The 19,028-nt window shown below is 47.4% G+C and overlaps 1 protein-coding gene across 5 annotated transcripts in view; it reads right to left on the bottom strand.

The window, feature by feature from the left end:
- ARVCF (ARVCF delta catenin family member) overlaps window positions 1–17,581 on the bottom strand; it is a 352,355-nt gene extending 334,774 nt beyond the window's left edge. For 2 of the 5 annotated variants that reach the window (XM_072599775.1, XM_072599774.1), the window contains exon 1: window positions 16,932–17,581. The gene's annotated coding sequence lies outside the window, so the exon portion shown is untranslated. The remainder of the gene's footprint in view (window positions 1–16,931) is intronic. The other 3 variants (XM_072599778.1, XM_072599776.1, XM_072599780.1) reach the window with 3 other exon arrangements.
- Window positions 17,582–19,028: the final 1,447 nt, after the last annotated feature.

Here is a 19,028-nt window from a genome sequence, read left to right as displayed (position 1 = left end):
AGAATTTCTGAGCCCCCATTGGTGATGCTGGAAAAGGACAAGGCATTGCATGACTGGCAAGGGCAGATGGTGCCATGATATTAAAAAAAAAGACATAAGATTGGCATTGGCCAACTCTAGGCCAGTCAACTTGACTCCTGAGGAAATGCTAGGGAGGTTCATTAAAGAGATCGTTGATGGACATCTAGAAAGGGAAGCAATGATTTCCTTTCCCCAAAGAGCCGGTCTGGCTTCAGCAAGCACAAGTCACACCACACTAACCTTATTTCCCTTTTTGACAGGGTTATTAAACTGATCAATCAGGGGAATGTTGCAAATCCTTTTGCCCAGGTTTTACAGAAGCAATTGATTAACTCTCCCCTACTATCCTTGTGGAAAAGATGAGGAGATGTGTATTTCCCAATAATGCAATTAGACATTTGGAAGTGTTTGCATGACCTAGTCGTTAATGGTTCAAAGTCAACTTGGCAGAAGGTGCCTCTGGGATGTGTACTTGGCCCTGTGCTGTTTAACATTTTTATCACTCACTTGGATAAAGGTAGAGATGGTCCAATCCTCAAATCCACAGATGATGCAAAGCTCAGTTGAGCTACCACCCTTGGCAGGTTGAAACACTGATCTGGATCCAGTAAGATCCCATTCAATCAGGATAAATATAAAAAATTACACTAGATGTCAAAAAATACTACACAAGTAGAAAAGGGGTAAATACGGACTAGACAAAAATGGGTCTGAAAAACATCTTGAGAACCCTAAGTCTAATATGAGTCAGCATGGTGATGTCACAGAAGAAAAAAATAATGCGATCTTGGGGTGCCTTTAACAGGAGCATCACTACCAGGAATAAGGGAGAGTCTCCACTGTCCTCTGTTTTAGTCAGACCTCATCTGGAGTGTTGTACTTTGTTCTGGGCATCACAATTTAGTGACAATATTTTCTAGATCAGTGGTGCCAGATTCAAATGGGAAAGGGGGCCATTAATCCAGACTTAAAAATGTCTTGGAGTAAGTCAATATGCAATTGACTTACTTTTAAAATGTAATGTTATCTAAGTAAATTATTAGAACATGGAACATATTACCTATCAGATTTATGGATAGGAGAAGAATTTATGAATAAACAAGAAATAGAGAGCATTATGAGATGTAAAATGGATAATTTTGATTACAATGAATTAAAAAGGTTTTGTACAACTAAAGTCTTGGATAAAAGTCACATATTTCAAATATATAGAGAACTTTGTCAAATTTATAGGAATATGAGTCATTCCCCAATTGATAAATGGCTGAAGGATATGAACAGGCAGTTTTTTGATGAAGAAATCAAAGCTATATATAGTCATATAAAGAATGCTCTAAATCATTATTGATTAGGGAAATGCAAATTAAAACAACTTTGAGACACATCTATCAGATTGGCTAAAATGACAGAAAGGAAGATGACAAATGTTGGAGAGAATGTGGAAAAATTAGGACACTTATACCCTGTTGGTGGAACTGTGAACTGGTCCAGTCATTTTGGAGAGCAATCTGGAATTATACCCTTTTGGCATGGTCTGCTTCCCAACGAGATCTGGGAAAAAGGAAAAGGACCTGTATGTTCTAAAATGTTTGTAGCAGCTCTCTTTGTGGTGGCAAAAAAAAAAATAGAAAATGAGGAGATGCCCATCGACTGGGGAACGGCTGAGTGATGGAATATTACCATACGGTAAGAATGAGGAGCAGGTTGATTTTAGAAAAATAAGGGAAGACTTGCATGAAAGAATCTAAGAGTGAAATGAGTACAACCAAGAGAACATTGTTTACAGTAACAGCAATATCATTTGGAGAATAACTGTGAATGACGAAGTTATTTTGAATATTATAAATACTCGTCACCCACAAAGGACTTCGGAAGGAAGATGCTATCCATCTCCAGAGAAAGAACTGATATATGGAACTATCTATTGTATGGTTCCATACATCTATCCATATCAAATGCTGACCTTTTCTCGAGGGGGTTTGAGAAGGAGGAAGGGAAACAATGCATAACTCAAATGGAACACAAAATTTGTTAAGGCGATGTTGTCTGTGTTTTACTGTATTTTATTTATTTTGTTAGCTATTTCTCGTTTACATTTAATCTGGTACCTGCTGCCCCATATTTGGCACCTTTGGTCTAGACTAGAGGAAAGTAATCAAGATGGTGAATGAAGGGCCTATAGTCCATGTCATAGGTGGATAAATTAAGAACTTTGGGAGGTGTAGGGCAGAAGGGGAGGCTATATCTTGAGGTCCTGGATCACTGCCTTGTTGCGATGGAGGAGCTTGTGTAGCTCAGTGAAACTATGAGTTATGCCAAGATGGACAGGCCATGGGAAGAGTTCAGAGAAAAGGTGATCCACCGGAGAAGGAAATGGCAAACCACTCCAGGATCTTTGCCAAGAAAACCCCATGGACAGTATTAAAATGACTAAAGAGATGACATTGGGAGATGAATCCCTCAGGTTAGAAGGTGACAATACACTACTGGGGAAGAGCGGAGGACAACTATGAGGAGCTACAGTGCTAATGAAGCAACTCAGCCGAAGGAAGCTCAGCTGTGGATGCATCTGGTGATGAAAGGAAAATCCAGTGCTATAAAGATCAATATGACCTGGGAATCCTGAATGTAAGATCTATGAATCAAGGTAAGATGGATATGTTCAAATAGGAGACAGAAAGTTTAAACATCGGCATCTTGGGTATTAATAAATTCAAATGGATAGGCATGGGTGAATTTGATTCAGGTGATCTCTACTTATATTACTGTGGGCAAGAGTCCCTTAGAAGAAATGGAGGAGCTCTCACAGCCAATAAAAGGAGAGAAAAGCAGATCTGGGATGTAGTTTCAGAAATGAGAGAATTATCTGTTTGAATCCAAGGGAAACCATTCAACACCAGAGTGATACAAGTCTGGGCTCCAACATGGAAGCCCAAGAGGACACAGCAGATCAGGTCTATGAAGACCTACAATATCTTCTAGAAATAACACCAAACAAAGATGTCCCATTCATCATAGGGACTAGAATGCTAAAGTAGGAAATCAAAAGATAATTGGAATAACAGGCAAGTGTGGCCTTGGAGGACAAGAGGAAGTAGGGCAAAGACACTAGAGTTTGGTCAAGACAACTTGCTGGCCATGACAAGCACTTTTCTTCAACAATCCAAAAAGTGACTTTACAATGGACATCACCAGATGGCCAATGAAGAAATCAGACTGATCGGAGACTTTGCAGCCAGAGGGGGAGAAGCTCTATACAGTCAGTAAAAACAAGACCTGGAGCTAAGTGTGGCTCAGAACATGAACCTCTTATTGTGAAATTCAGACTTAAGAAGAGTAGGAAAAATCATCAGACTGTACAGGCATGACCTAAATAAAATTCCTTATGAATATGAAGCAAAGGCAACGAATAGAACTAAGGGATTAGATCTAGTAGCTGGAGTGCCTGAAGAACCACAGACAGAGGTTCGCAATATTTTACCGGAGGCAGCAACAAAAAAAATTTTTTCAAAGAAAAAGACCAAGAAAGTTTTCTGAAGAGGCTCTATAAATAGCTGGAGAAGGAAGGAAAGTGAAAGGTAAAGGGGAAAGGGAGAAATATGCTCAGCTGAATACAGAATTCCAGACAATAGCAAGGAGAGATAAGAAGGTTTTCTTAAATGAGCAATGCACTGAAATAGAAGAAAATAATAGAATGGGAAAGACAGGAGATCTCTTCTAGAAAATTAAAGATATGGAGGGAATATTTCATACAAAAATAGGCATGATAAAAGAAAAAATGGTAGGGACTTAGCAGAAACAGAAGAGATTAAGAAGTGGTGGCAAGAATACAGAAAAGAACTTTTCAAGAAAGCTCTTAAGATCACAGATAATCACTATGGTGTGGTTACTGATCTAGAACCAGAAATCCTGGAGAATGACATCAAGTGGGCCTTAGGAAGCATTGCAGCAGTCAGGCTGGTGGAGGTGATGGAATTCCTGCTCAGTCATTTAAAACCCTAAAAGATGATGCTGTTAAAGTGCTGCACTCAACATGCCAGCAAATTTGAAAAATTCAACAGTGACCACCGGATTGGAAAAGATCAGTCTACGTCCCAGTCCAAAAGAAAGGCAATGTCAAGAAATGCTCAAATTACTGAACAACTGAGCAAGGTTATGCTTCAGCTTCAGCAATATGTAAATCGAGAATTACCAGGACAGCAGGCTGGTTTTCAAAGAGGCAGAGGAACTAGAGACCAAATTGCCAACATTTGCTGCATTATGGACAATGCAAGGGAATTCCAGAAAAATGTCTACTTCTGCTTCATTGACTACTCTAAAGTCTCAACTATGTATCCTCAAAGAGATGGGAGGATCAGATCATCTTATTTGTCTCCTGAGGAACATGTATGCAGGTCAAGAAGTCCCAGTTAGAGCTGAATATGGAACAAGTGATTGCTTTAATATTGGAAAAAGTACAAGGCTATATATTTTCACCTTATTTTTTCAACTTATATGCAAAGTATATTATGCAAAATGGCAGGCTGGATGAATCAAAAGCCAGAATTAAGGTTGCTGGGAGACATATCAACAATCTCAGATATGTAGATGAAACCACTTTGATGACAGACAGTGAAGAAGAATTAAGAATCCTCTTGATGAAGGGGAAAGAGGAGAGTGTAAAAGCTGGCTTGAAGTTTAACACACACACACACAAACCCAAACATGATCATGGTAACTGATCCCATCACTTCCTGGCAAAGAGAGGGAGAAGAAATGGAAGCAGGGTCAGATTTTCTATTCTTGGGCTCAAAGATCACTGCTGATGAAGACTACGGCCATGAAACGAAAAAACACTTGCTCCCAGGAAGGAAAGCCCCGCCAAATCTGGCCAACAGGCTAAAGAGCAGAGACACCACCTTGCTCACAAAGCTCCTTATAGTCCAAGCTATGGCTTTTCCAGTAGCGATGTATGACTGTGAGAGGTGAACTATCAGCAAAACTGAGCGACACAGAATCGATACTTGTCAACTGTTGTGTTGGAAAAGACTTCTGCGAGTCCCTTGGATAGCAAGGAGATCAAATGAGTCAATGCTTAAAGAAATTAATTTAGGTTATTCTTTGGAAGGATAAATACAAAAGTTGAAGCTTCAATGCTTTGGCCGTGTAATGACAAGGTAGGACTCATTGGAAAAGATTCTGGTGTTGGGAAAGACTGAAGGCAAAAGGAAAAGGGGACGTCAGAGGATGAGATGGATAGACGGTCTCAGGGAAGCAACGAACATGAGCTTGGACAGACTTCAGGAGATAATAGAGGACAGCAGGGCCTGGCAAGCTATGAATTCATGGGGTCCCGAAGACTCAGACACAAATGAACAACTGCCCAACAATATGAAGAAAAGAAATGAATACTTCTTCCATTTGGCCCCAAATGGGCAAAGACACAGATTCAGGCCAGATGTGAGGACAACTTCCTATCAATGAGAATGGATGCCCCCCTCCTCTGAGGTCTTCAGGCAAAGGCTGGAGGATCACTTAGCTATACCATACAGCCAGAATTCCTTTGAAGCTACAGGTTGGACTAGACAACTGTTGGAGTCCTTTTCTATCCCCAAATTCTAGGATCTGATGTTCTAGGGAGAACATGTTGTCTTAGAGAAGAGGGGCTGATCTGGTCCTTGCCCATGGGGGAGGGGGAGTGCTGGAGGAAAGCTGCCTGGAGAGGGGCCCCATAGCTATCCTTCCAACCCTGAGGGAATGAGAGCCAAAGCCCTCCTTCTCCAAGCAGCACCATCCCTCAGGCACAATACTCTAGGTTGTGCCTTCCCACTGTTTGACCTTCCCTCTCCTCTCCTGTTTTTGTCCCAGTGAAAATAGAAGACTGGGGACAACATGTCAGAATGGAAAGGAATGGCCCCAAGGTTATGTGGCTATGGGAAGGGGGAGGACTGCTTCCCATCCCTGGAGATCTCTAAGCAAAGGTTCCAAGGTTCCACGTGAGTTGTTGTAGAAAGGATTCTTGTTCTAGTACGAGTCAGACTAAGGGACTTGAGGGAGCATCCCTTAGGTGCCTCCCAACTCTGCCATCTTAAGAAGGATTTGGCTGAAAATTCCCTTAGTTGAGGCTCAATAAATGTTTGTTGAATTGGATTGAATTATTAAAGGAGTGGAATGATGATATCTGAGGTACCTCTCAGGCTTTGGGTCTGGGGTCTGTGAAGAAATTTCAGAAGGTTCAGGCCCTAGAATGGAGGGAGGAGGGAGAATCACCTTTCATCTTTCTTTTCACTAACTTCTGAATAACAGCATTTCCTTCTCTCAACTTCATTTCTTAGAGGCATGTAGTGTAATGGATTGAGTGCTGGACCTGGAGTCAGAAAGACCTGAGTTCAAATTCAGTCTCAGACACTGACTATGACCCTAGGCAAGATATTTACCCTCTGTTTGCCTCAATTTCCTCATCTGCAAAATGGGGATAATAACAGCGCCTACCTCGCAGGGTTGTTGGGAAGACCAAATGAGATCGTATTTGTAAAGCACTTTGCACGTTCCCCAGTACGTAATAAGCAGGATTAAATATTTGCGGTTGTTGCTGTTGCTGCTAAATGATTTGCTCAGCTTCACCCAGGTGGGAAGTCCCCAGGGCAGGGTTTGAACTCTGCTTCCTGATCCCAAGTCTAAGTATAGTAGACTGAGATAGGTATCAATAAAGTTGCCCATAACATTGCCCATTGCCCATAACAATAAAATCACCTAGGATGATGGATACCTTCATGAGTGCCTTTTTTTTTTTTAAAGCAGCTCTTTTAATTTTTTGGTCTCCTTACCTTTAATCTCTTCCCCTTCTCTCTCATCCATCCTCCACACAGCTACCAAAGTGATTTCCCTAACACAGAGATCGATGATGTCACTCCCCTGCTCAGTAAGATCCAATGGCTCCCTACCACCCAGGATCAAACACAAACTTCTCTGTTTGGCATTTGAAGCACTCTCTTCTGTTTGGACCTATATCCTAGCTCTAAGCCATCTATTTTTCTTGACCAATTTCATACACACATACAACATTCCAGACCAACTTGCCTACTTTCTCTTCCCTGTGTAACATTCCATCTCCCCCTCACCTCAGGGGGACCCACATGCCCTCAATGCTTTCCCTATTCATTTCTGCCCCTTGGAATCCCTAATTCAAAGTTCTGTTTGTCACTTCCTCTACATGGCTTTTCCTAAAACTCACAATCCTTAGTGTCCTCTCCTCTTAAAAATGACTCATAGGTTTCCTCCATATCTGCTTATCTGTGAATATGTTGCATCCTCCCAGCAGGACAAACTCTTGGTTTTGGTTTGGTCTGAGAATCCCCAGCACCTTAGCAATATGCCTGGCATCTGGTGCACAGTAGGTCCTTAATAAATGTGTGTTACTTTTCAAGCATTTCTTAAGCACCTACTGCATACCAGGCACTGTTCTAGGTACTAGGACACAAGGACAATGATTTTTTTAAAATTCCTAGTCACATGGAGTTCACAGTTGAGGTAAGGAGACAGGGGTATAGATAAGGATACATAGAATAAATATGAAGAGAATAAGTATAAGTATATACAAAGTAATCAGATGTATGCTCACTTGGGAGGGAAGGCACTCCCTGTGCTGGGGGATCAGGCAAGATTGCATGAGGTGGGATGGGAAGGAAGACAGGAATTCTGGGAGCTGGAGGGGAGGAGCGAGCACATTCCAGGCACCTGGGACAGTGGATCACAGGAACAGGAGAGGAAAGTCGTGTGTACAGAAGAAAGGGGGCAAGGGGTGGGGAGGCCCCGCAGTTTGGCCAGACCAGAGAATGCAAGCAGGGGCTGGAAAGATGGGACAGGACCAGAATGAGCAGGGCTTTAAAAGCTAAACAGATCTTATACTTTATCCTAGAGTTAACAAGGATCCGTTGGAGTTGATTAAGATCACATCTTGGAAAGTTATCTTGGCAACAGTGTAAAGGATAGATTGCAGGAGACAGAACAAGGGAATTAGAGACCTGAGTTCAAATCCAGCCTCAGACACATACTAACTGGGTGACTTTGGACAAGTCACTTCACCTCTATCTGCCTCAGTTTCCTTACTCATAAAATGGGGATAATAATAGCACTCACCTCCCAAGGTCATTGCAAGGATCAAATGAGATAATGGCTGGAAAGTCCTTTGTAAGCCTTAAAGCGCTATACAAACACTAGCCGTAATTATTGCACGGAATGAAGAGACTTGAGGCAGAGAAACAAATTCAGCAGCAGTTGAATTAGTAGAAGTAAAGAGTCAGATGGGAGAGATGTTGTGAAGGAAGAAACAAGGTCTGACAGTTGATTGGCTGTGTGGGGTGAGGAAGAGAGAGGGTTCAAGGCTAATGGTGAGACCACAAGCATGGCGGTACCCTCAACAGAGCCAGGATGGTTTGGGAGAGGAAAGATTGGGGGTGGGGTGGAGAAAGTGAAGTTCAGTTTGGGACAGGTTGAATTTAAGGTATCCACAGGATAATTAGTTTGAAAAGCCCGATAAGTGATTGTTATATGGGACTGATACTCAGGGGACAGACAAAAGCTTTGCTGTTCAGTTGTTTTCCAGTTGTGTCTGACTCTCTGTGAACTCCTCTGGGGGTTTCTTGGCAGACATACTGGAGTGGTTTGCCATTTCTTCCTCCAGCACATTTTATAAATGAGGAAACAGGCAAACAGGGCAAAATGACCTGCCCAGCATCACACAGCTAGGAAGTGTCTGAGGCTGGATTTGAACTCAGGAATAGGCTTCCTGATTCCAAGCTCAGTATCTACTATGCTACCTAGCTGCCAGAGAAGGTCTAGATGATAGTTAAACCCATGGCAGCTGATGAGGTCATTAGAGATCCATTAAAAGGTCCAAGGCTTGAGGAATATCCACAGTTAAGCAACTTGATCTGTATGGTGAGCCAGCAACGAAAACTAAGAAGAAATGATCTGCCAGGTAGGAGGAGAACCAGAAGAGAGGAATGTTATAAAAACCCAGAGACACAAGAGTATGGGGGGTGGTCATCAGTGTCAAAGGCAGCAGAGAGTCCAAAAGGAGGAGTACTGAGAAAAGACCAGCCCATTTGGTCACTAAGAGATCACGGGTAACTTGGGAGAGCAGTTTCAGTGGAATGATGAAGCTGGAAGCCAACGGTTGAGTCATGGGTTTGAGGAAAGGAAGTGTAGACTGCATTGTAGACAGCTTTCCTAATAGGACACTAGCTTGAGGGGATGGCAGGGTCTAACGATAATTTTTAATAATGGAGGAGACACAGCAATACAAGGAGCCAAGATGATTCCAAAGAAGTCGTGATGAAAAATGCTACCTGCCTCCAAAGGAAGAACTGGTGGGTCTGAATGCCCATCAAAGCAGACTATTTTTCCCTTTATTTTGTCTTGTTTTTTTCTTAGGTCTGCATTTTCCATCACAAAATGACTGGTACGGAAATATGATTTGCATGATTGCTCATGTATAGCCTATATCAAATTGCTTACTATCTCAGTGAGGGGAAAGGAGATGGAAGGAAGGAGAGAATTTGGAACTGGAAAATTTTTAAAACAAATGTTAAAAATTGGTTTTGCATGCAATAGGGGGAAAATAAGGTATTATTTTTTAAAGAATGGAGGAGATATGGGTCTGTTGGAAGGCAGTAAGGAAACAACCAATACAAAGGGAGAAGCTAAGGATTTGAAGGGATGATGTTTGAAGTTATAATCTGCTGGGAAAGACAGGAAGGGATGGCCTCAAGTGAATGTGAAGGACAGTTAACGATGAGAAGGGTCATCTTGTTATCAGAGACAAGGTGATGGTCTCACAGAACCTGACAAAACCTGCCTGCTTTGAGTGGGGAGATCATGGTCATGGAATCAGATGACAGCCAGGAGGAGATGCTTGATGGGTAGAAAGGCAAAAAAAAATCCCCCCCCCCCCCAGCTTGATACCAGGATACCCTGGTAACTCCAATGTCAGTGAGTTAGGACATTAAGAGGTTTCTTCAACCCTTTCGTGCGCCCATCACCATGAAATGAAATGTGGTGCCCAAGGCTCAGATGGACGTTATAGTTACCCCAATGTGGATACCATGGAGGAAGCCTGCTCTCCTAGTTTGACTTGTGTGATGGTTGTGAAACCCCCAGAGAGGCAGACACTGCCCAGACTAATAGCATCAGGCCTGCCTGGGTTTTATTCTCCTTCAGAAAATATGATGAGAACAATTGTCCTTGACAGAAGTATGGAATTTTAGAGTTCAAAGGGATCTCAGGGCCAGTCTAGACCATAGCTCACCAATAAGTCCCCTCTACAACACACCCCCTCTAGCCTCTGCTTAAGAAACTGCAGTGAGGAAGAAAGCCCCTTAGTGCAATGGCTAGAGCACTGGACTTAGAGGCAGGAAGATCTGAATTCAAATCTGCTTCTGCAGCTCACTAGATGTGTAACCCTGCTCATCACTTCATCTCCTTCAGTCTTTATTTCCTCATCTGCAAAATGGGAATAACGAGAACAGCTCCCTCCCAGGGTTGCTACAAAGATCAAATGAGATAATGTCTCATTTGCAAGTGCTTTGCAAACCTTAAAACGCTACCTAAACTCTGTTATTATTGCTCAGTTTTGTCCAACTCCTCATGACCCCGTGTCCATGGGGTCTGCTTGGCAAAAATATTGGGAGTGGCTTGCCATGTCCTTCTCCACTGGATTAAGACAGAGGTTAAGTGACTTGCCCAGGGTCACACAGCTAGAAAGAGGCCAGATTTGAACTAAATTAATGGAGCAGTGGGTAGAGCAATGGGCTTGGAATCAGGAAGACTCATCTTCCTGATGTCTAGTCAGGTCTCAGACACGTGTGTGACCCTGGGCAAGTCATTTCACTCTGTTTGCCTCAGTTCCCTCATCTGTAAAAATAAGCTGGAGAAGGAAATGGCAAACCACTCCAGTATCTCTGGCAAGAAAACCCCACATGGGGTCATGGAGAGGCAGACTTGACTGAAATGACTCAACAACAAAGTTCCTGACTCCGGGTCCAGCGGGCTCTATCCACTGTGCTGCCATCTAGCTGCCGTATAGAACCTTGGCTGCTATTATTATAATTCCTTCCCGAGAAAGCCCAATGTATCTGGAGGTAGCATAAATTGTTTCTCCTGACATGGAGCTTAAATATATCCCTTTGCAGCTTACATGCAACTGCCAGCCTGATTTTCCTTAAGCACAGACCTGACTTTGTCACTCAATCAATTCCACTGGCTCTCCATGGCCTCTGAAAGAAAATATAAACTACTCCATTGAGCCTTGGAAGTCCTTCACAATCTAGTGTTCTTTTGGCTTTCAAGTGTCATTAGACACTTCTCCCTCCTGCCCCCAAGAGCTTGCCAACTGGGCTTCTCTAGGTTCTTCACACAGGCCAATCTATTTCTCATCTCTGAATCTTTGTAATGGCCGTTCCCCATGCCTGGATTGTATTTTCTCCTCCCCAAATCCCAGAGAATTCCATTTCTCCTTCAATTGCAACTGAAGCATCACCTCATACATGAATTAGGTATTACTTGTTTCCCCCCAACTCCCCCGAACTCTTCAGTATTTATCCTGTATATATGTTTATTCTCCATATGCTTATAAATGTATGTATGATGCTACTTGAGAAGAGACATTCTTACGTTGTCTTCATATCCCTAGTACAGTGTCTGGTATGCAGTAGGTGCTTAATAAATACTTGGGGACCAAATGCTCCCAGTTCTGCCCTCACGGGTACAGCAGAAAAGATTTTATCCCACTTCCCCACAAAACCATTTGATGACAGATATCCCATCATGCCCTGAGTCTCCTCAGGCCTGCCCAAAGGGTGACTCCAGGTTTTTTAAGACTATAGGGGAGGAGCACAGGTCCAAGAAAAGCTTCCAGGACAGACCCATCTGTCAGCTGTCTGAGAACCAGCTTAGCTAACGTCAGCACAAGGCATCTGGCCCCCAGGGATGAAATGCTGTGTTTGTAACAACTGCAGAAGACCAGTGGGCTGAATGGAGGGGCCATAGGACATCCATTGGGCTTCTTTCCCTTTCCCAAAAGCCTGCTCCCATCTTTCTAGCTCTGGCAATGGCTACCATGTCATCAGTCATCTGGGGGACGAACTGGAATTTTATCTTTGACTCTGTCATGCCCCCCAATTGTCATAGAATTTTAGGGTTCAGAAGGACCCCCAGTCAGCCAGCGCAACTCACAATGGACTGAGCATCTCTTCCCCACTGCAGACTCAACAAGTAATAATTATAGAACTCTACCTGAAGGCCCACGAGGTGCCCAGATCTCCGTCTGGCCATCTCTGCGTCTTTGGAAGGTTGCCTGACTTAAATTCCTCACATCCAACTTCTAGCCACTGCCCTTCTTGGGGAAAAGAGAAAGCTAAACCCTCTTCCCCAGGGCAGGCACCTCCCATGTTCTCTTCCACCCCTGGTCTTCTCTTTTCCACCATAAACACTCCCAGTTCTCAACTAATTCTCATATAGCAGCTTATGACTCCAGTTTATCAATCACCTTCCTAACCTGTGACACCCAGAACCAAACAAACGTGGTCTGCCAAAGCACAGCATTATAACTGCCAGGCAGGCAGGCAACAATCACCTACTATACACCTACTATTATGTACCTACTATGTGTCAGGGCAGTTAGGGCGTATGGTGAATACAGCACCAAGGCCTGGAGTCAGGAAGATGAGTTCCGATCTGGCCTCTGAGAGGAGGCTTCAGCTGGGTGACCCTGGGGCAAGTCACTTTACTCATTTGCCTCAGTTTCCTCATCTGTAAAATGAGCTGGAGAAGGAAATGGCAAAGCACTCCAGTGTCTTTGCTAAGGAAACTCCCAATGGGGTTAGGAAACAACAAAACAACATGTGTCAGTCACTGGGCCAACCACTGGCGATACAAAGAAAGACAAAAAACAGCACCTGTCCTCAAAGAGCTCCTGCTCTAATGGCAGATGACTGTGCACAAGCAAGATATGACAAGGCAAACAGGAAATACTCCGCAAAGGAAAAGCCTGAAAATTATGGGGGATAAGGCTGCAGAAGGCAGGAGCAAGTCTTGAAGGAAGCCAGAGAAGCACTGCCTCTTGATTTCTGGAAGCAAGGCCTCTCGAAGCCACTGCAGACTGTTCTAGGGGTTTGGGCTATTGTATCCCGTTCTAGCCTCACACTGGGCCCAGTGTTCTAGCCTGTCAAAGCAACTGATTAATTAATGCTGTTTGGCATATGTTTATGAGTTTTATTTTATTAATTATGTAGTCTGTTTAACTAATAATTAATTATAATAATTAGAATCTAATAATTAATTAATTAATAATAGTTAGCATTTATAGGGCCTTAAAGTTTGCAAAGCATTTTATAAATAATATCTCATTTGATCTTTGCGACAGCCCTGTGAGGAATCTGGTCTTACTGTTCTCCCTGACTGTCAGCCAGGAGTCAGCGCACTCCCAAGCTGTCTAAGCCTCTGCCACTATCTTTCCCTTTTCCTTCCACCCCTTCCTGTCCTCTCCCACCATCTCCCTACCAACCACTTAGACTGTGGCCCACCCCTTCTAACAAGTCTTCCCCCTTCTTCATCCAATCCATCTTTCATACACATACACACACACGCATACACACGCACACACCAGCAGAATAATCATCCTTTAACAAAGATCTATTTCTGCCACACTCTGCCCAAAGCCTCTTATTGGCTCACATGGACAGCCTAGGAAGAAAAGTTCCAATATTTTCCGGCATTCAAGGCCCTCCCTGGTGAGGCCCCTCCATCCCTTTACACCTAGGCACTCTATGCAGCAGTCAAGCCAAAGCAGGATCCTGGTCGGGGTAATTATTCTTTCTCCCCTCTTGCTCTGCCTAGAATGGCCTCTGTCTCCTCTTTTCCCTGGTTAAGTCTTAGCATCTTTTAGAGCTCAGCTCCCCTAAGAGGTCATAGTTCCAGTCCAGCACGCTTTAGGTCTTTCCCTGATTCACTCCAATGAATGGTCACTTTGTATAATTCAGCTTTGCTTTGCCCTGGTGCCATTAGCACCCGTGAGGCCCTTGATTGAGTAGGTTTCCAATTAGAAAGAACTGAATTGGTAAGCAGCCTGGTGGTGCAGTCGATAGGGTACTGGGCCCAGGGTTGGGAAAACCTGAGTTCAAATTGCCTAAGACACTTACTAGCTCCGTGACCTTGGGCAAGTCACTTAACCTCTGTCTGGCTTCAGTTTCCTTAACTGTAAAATGGGGAGAATGATAGCACCTCATGGCACTTAGCACAGTGCCTGGAACATAGTAGGTGCGTGCTATTATTGTTAGTAAGCAGTCTTCACTGTTTATCTTTCTAATTGGCTGTGAGCTTTGGAATAAAAAGAATTGACAAAGAGCCCTGGCTCTGGAGTCAGTGGACCTGGGCACATAGCCAGGCTCTGAAATAGACTACGCATGTGACCTTGGATAAGTCACTTAACTTTCATGAGCCTCTATTTCCTCCTGTGTCAATGGGGGAGGGAATGGATTTTATAACCTCTGAGGTCCCTTCCATCTCCAGGCCTATTTCCTTAAAGTCTCCTGTCTGTCTGAGGTCAGGAGTCCCGGTTTTCTTCCCTGGGCTGGAGGCACAAAGTTCTGACCACAGAGGGAGGTTCAGATGGGCTGGTGACTCCACTGTTCAGTCAATCAATGCTTCAAGAGGGAGTGCCTTCACAAGGGAATCACCACTCTCAGAAGTATTGATAATTCAGAGATATTGAGTAAAGTGAAGGAAACTCCAGACAAAGGAAGAAAAAAGCAGCTTGTTTTCAGCTGCTGGCAAGTCAGGGAATTCCATCGGGACATTTACCCTGAAAATGACCACTATGCAATGGAGACCAGACCACAGGGCTTCTGCAGGGCAGGAAAAGACGGTGGCCCTGGATTCCTTCCCCAAGCCTCACCCACACAAACATTCTTTGGTGCCAAGACAACAGAAATCTCTATCCTCGGATCAAAGCAGGCCAGTTGCCCCGGGAGCCGGGTTCACATCGAATCCAACCCCACCTCCCACTTTACAAGTGAGGGACCTGAGGCACTGGGAAGAGATGAGGACTTGACCAAGGTCACCCGCTGCTAGGAGGCAGGGCAGGCCAGCACTGAAGCACAGATCTCCTCGGTGCAAACCCAGAGATGTTTTTTTTTCCTTTTTTCTTTGTTTTCCTTTTTCCCCTAATGCATCATCCTTCCTTCTCCCAGAGTGGATCCGAGCAAAGCTATTTAGCATTTTCGAAGCTGTTTCCGGGAGCTCTTATCTCCCTGGCTACCTCGTGGGTCACTGCTAGGCATCCCTCTGGCTTTCCCCCGCAAGCTCCCTTCTCCCGCTAATTTCCATAAAATCGGGGCTTTCTGGAAACCAGTTATCATTAAGAGGCAGGGAAGGCCAGTTCTACCAGGAAAAAAGGAGTCGCCGTTTCCCCCCTCGGAGAAGTGGCTGCCCAGCTCGCTCATTCCCTTCCCTCCATGCCCCTCAGCATCTCCCCCAGCACTTTCACTAACTTCCCGGGGCCCCAGAACCACTAGCCCTCACACATTCACCTTCCTTTCCCAGTAACTTCCCTTCCTCCATCAAAGTTTGGAGCCTGGCAATCCACTGAAGCAGACTGCAGCATTCGAGCCGCGGGGGGGCGGGGGAGGGTGGAAGGAGAGAGAGAGAAGGGGGAGAGACACAGAGATACACCGAGAGACACAGGGAGGAGCTGGGGGCTCCCAGGACCGAAAGCCAGGCTCCCATCGCCGAATGAGGGCTTTAAAAGTTCTGGGATTTTGGCAGAGAAAGCCCTAGGGAGAGGGGTTGGGGGTGAAGGGAGATGCGAAATTGCAACGAACTCAAGGGCTGTCGAGCTGCTAATTGACAGATTGTCTCTAAAACTGTCCAAAAGAAATGCACCGGGCACACCCGCCAGTCAGAGATACTTCAGGCAAACAATAGGGGATAGGGGACGCGGAGAAGGGAGGGAGGGAGCGCCGGCTCGGGGGGAAGGGGCGATGCCCGGAGCTGCCCGGTGGGAGCTCCCTAGGGAGAGGGAGCGCAGAGCCCGACAAACTTGGGCTGCCCACGACTGCTGCTGCGGCCGCTGCGGCACCAGGCTGCTGCCTTTGGCTGAGGGGCCTCTCCCTCGGTGGGACAGCAGCCAAATCTGCTCCTACCTAGGCAGGCGGGGAGACAAGGCTTGCCACGAACACCCCGGGCCGAGAGCCCCCTCCTTCCTTCCCTCTCCTCCTCCCACCGAGTCGGTCAGCGGCCAGGATTATCACACAATGTCGGCTGTTTGAGGTCGGGAGATTTTCCCACCCTGAGAGCTAGAGGAGGAGGATCCCTGAGGAGCAAGTGCCCACCCTCCCCACCCCCCGCCCAAGCTTCGCGCCTAGTCCCTCGGGGACTGGGCATCTGGAAAACCCCCGCCGTCACCCTGGCAAGACAAAGGAAAACCCGGTTCTCGGGCAGCCCTGGCGCTGCAGCAGACGAGACGCCCTCTTCCCCTCGACCAGGGCGGCCAGCATCTCCCCCCTCACCCCTCCGTCCCCGATCTCCCCAGCGAGAGCCTGATGCTCCCGGACTCCCCAGGCGCCTTCCCCGCCCCGCCTTAGAGAATATCCCCCGCCCCCCAACTCTTCAGCCAGCATCTCTCCCGCCGCGGCCCAAGCCCCGGCGCTGGCCCCTCCCGGTTCCTGGGGACCCCGCACCCGCGGAGGGCCGCGGTGCCACTCGCTTCCAGCCCCCTCTTCAAGCGCAGTCTCCCTGCCTCCCGCCCTCCTTCCACAAAGGGCACCCAGCCGAGGCAAGCCCCTCCAGCCGGTGGCCGGCATCCTCCGGAGAGGACGGGCAAGGAGGGGAGCCAGAGCCGGGCTTCCCAGCCCGCCTCCGGGCCCGGCGCTTACCTGCTCGGTGGCGCGACCTCGGCACGCTCAGTCCCTCCGGGGTTTATTATTAAACCGCTCTCGCTGAAGGATGGCCCTGGCGCTGGGGTGCGCGCGAGTGCGCGTGTGTCCGAATGTGCGGGTCCGAGGGTGCGTGTGTTGATCTCCTCCTCCGCACGCCCCTGGCCGCCAGGAGTGCCTTTCGTTCTGCGCCGGGGCCCCGATGCCTGCCACCGCGGTCTGCCTCAGCCCGCCCTCCACCTTTGCCCTCTCCCGGATAATATAAAAAACCCAAAAGAACCAAGTGCGCTCAGTGTCTGGAAGGGAATCCCGGGCCGGGCAGCCCAGGAGGCCTTCCCGTCTAAAAGTTGGATGCCGCTTCCAGGGCCCCGCGCCTGCGGCCGGGATTCCCAGGGCCGTCTCCCCGGATTTCCGGGGGTCTCCGAGCCGGCGTCGGCTCCCGGGGCCAGGGGTGGGGGGCCGCGACGCGGGCGGGCTTAGCTCGCCCCATTAATCAAACTTTCCATCGGGACTGGGAGATCGGGTCCTGGCGGCGGGAGGTGCCGAGCCCGGGACTCCCCGGCCCCGCGCTGCCCCGGGCCGCAGGAAATCCAGGCGCAGACAACGAAACGACGCAGTCCCCCTGCTGCTGCCGCCGCCGCCGCTGCTGATGCTGCTGCCGCCGCGGATGCTGCCGCTCCTCCGCCTCCGCCTCCGCCCGGCCTCCCCAGGCCCTTCTCCGAGCCCCCAGCCCGGCGGAGCACGAATTTTCCCATTGGCCAGGCGGGAAGGGAGACGCCCAGCAACCAGGCACGATTGGCGCATCCTCCGGCGACTTCTGCTCGCCATTGGGCAGGGGAAACGTCCATCTCCGGAGCACCGGCCCTCCCCATAAGGTACTCAGGGGCTCCAGTAGCTAGCTGCGGCTCACCCGCCAGTTACCAAAGAGGCGGCGAGGGCTGGGGGCCGATGAAGGGGAGCTCTGTGTGGCTGTCCTAGGCGCGGTGCCACCCACGGGCGCGGAGCCGGGGCGCGGAGCCGGGGCGCGGGCCAAGAGCCGGCTGCGAGCAGGTGTCCCCGCTCCTGGCACGCACGCACGCAGGCCCTCCTTGGACCCAAGGGTACGAGGGCTCCCGCACTCGCCGGGCTGGGGAAGCCGGGAGGAACGGAGGGGGAGCTGAGGAGGCCGGCCCCTGAACTACCCCCGGAGGGAGAGGGAATCCAGGGGTGCCGCTACACAAAGACGTCCCCCCTTTGCTCTCCGCTCCCCTCCTTCTCTCCAGTCGATTTGATCCTGTTGTCATGGCAGCGTCTAGGCAAGCTGGAGGTGCCGGTCCTCTGCCCGAGCAGGCAATTCGTGCTTTACCTGCACCCATTCCTCAAGTATTTGTGGAGCACGCAAAAGCTGGCGCCGGAGGGTGACGGGGCGACCTGCGGCGGGGGTCAGAAAGTCCCAGGCCAATTCCCCATACCCTCAAAGAGGAGCAAGGTGCCATGGGCAGAGCTTGGAGCACTTATCGGTTATTGGGGAAAATCAGAAGACCGCTAGAAGGGAAAGGGGAAGGGGAGGGGTCCAGATGGTGGAGGGGCTCAGATGGGAGTCGTCTGAGTTTTCCCTTTTTATCAAACTGGTCCTATATTCAGTGTGGTGTTAGTTAGCCTGACACTTGGCTAGCTCAACTAGCTTGGGCAAGTGACCTTGGTTAACTTAGCCTTGCTGCACTCATCTGTATTGTGAGTAGTGGGAATCAATGATTTCCAAGACTCTTCAGAGCTCTTAATCCACGATCTCATGGTCTGCCCGTGTTGCTCCAGGGAGGCCTTAAATTATGTACCTCCCCATGGAATGCCTGAGGGCAGGGATGGTTTCCTCTTTTTTTTTTTTTTTTGGTCCCTTTCCACTTTTTACGTCCAGCATCTAACACAGTGCCTAAGATACTGTAGGCGCTTAATAACTTCGTGGGATCATACATTTAGAGTCAGAAGATACCTTGGAAAAGAACCTTTCCTTTTTATAGATAAAGAACCGAGGTCTAAAAGGTTATATAACCTTGCCAAGGTCACCGTGGCACGGTGCAGAGTTGGAATTGCAGCGCACATCTACTGACTCCCAATCTA

The sequence above is a fragment of the Notamacropus eugenii genome, chromosome 4, assembly GCF_028372415.1.
Source record: "Notamacropus eugenii isolate mMacEug1 chromosome 4, mMacEug1.pri_v2, whole genome shotgun sequence".
Lineage (NCBI taxonomy): Eukaryota > Metazoa > Chordata > Mammalia > Diprotodontia > Macropodidae > Notamacropus > Notamacropus eugenii.
Note: the sequence above shows the minus strand (reverse complement) of the source record. Positions and strands in the feature narration are given on the sequence as shown.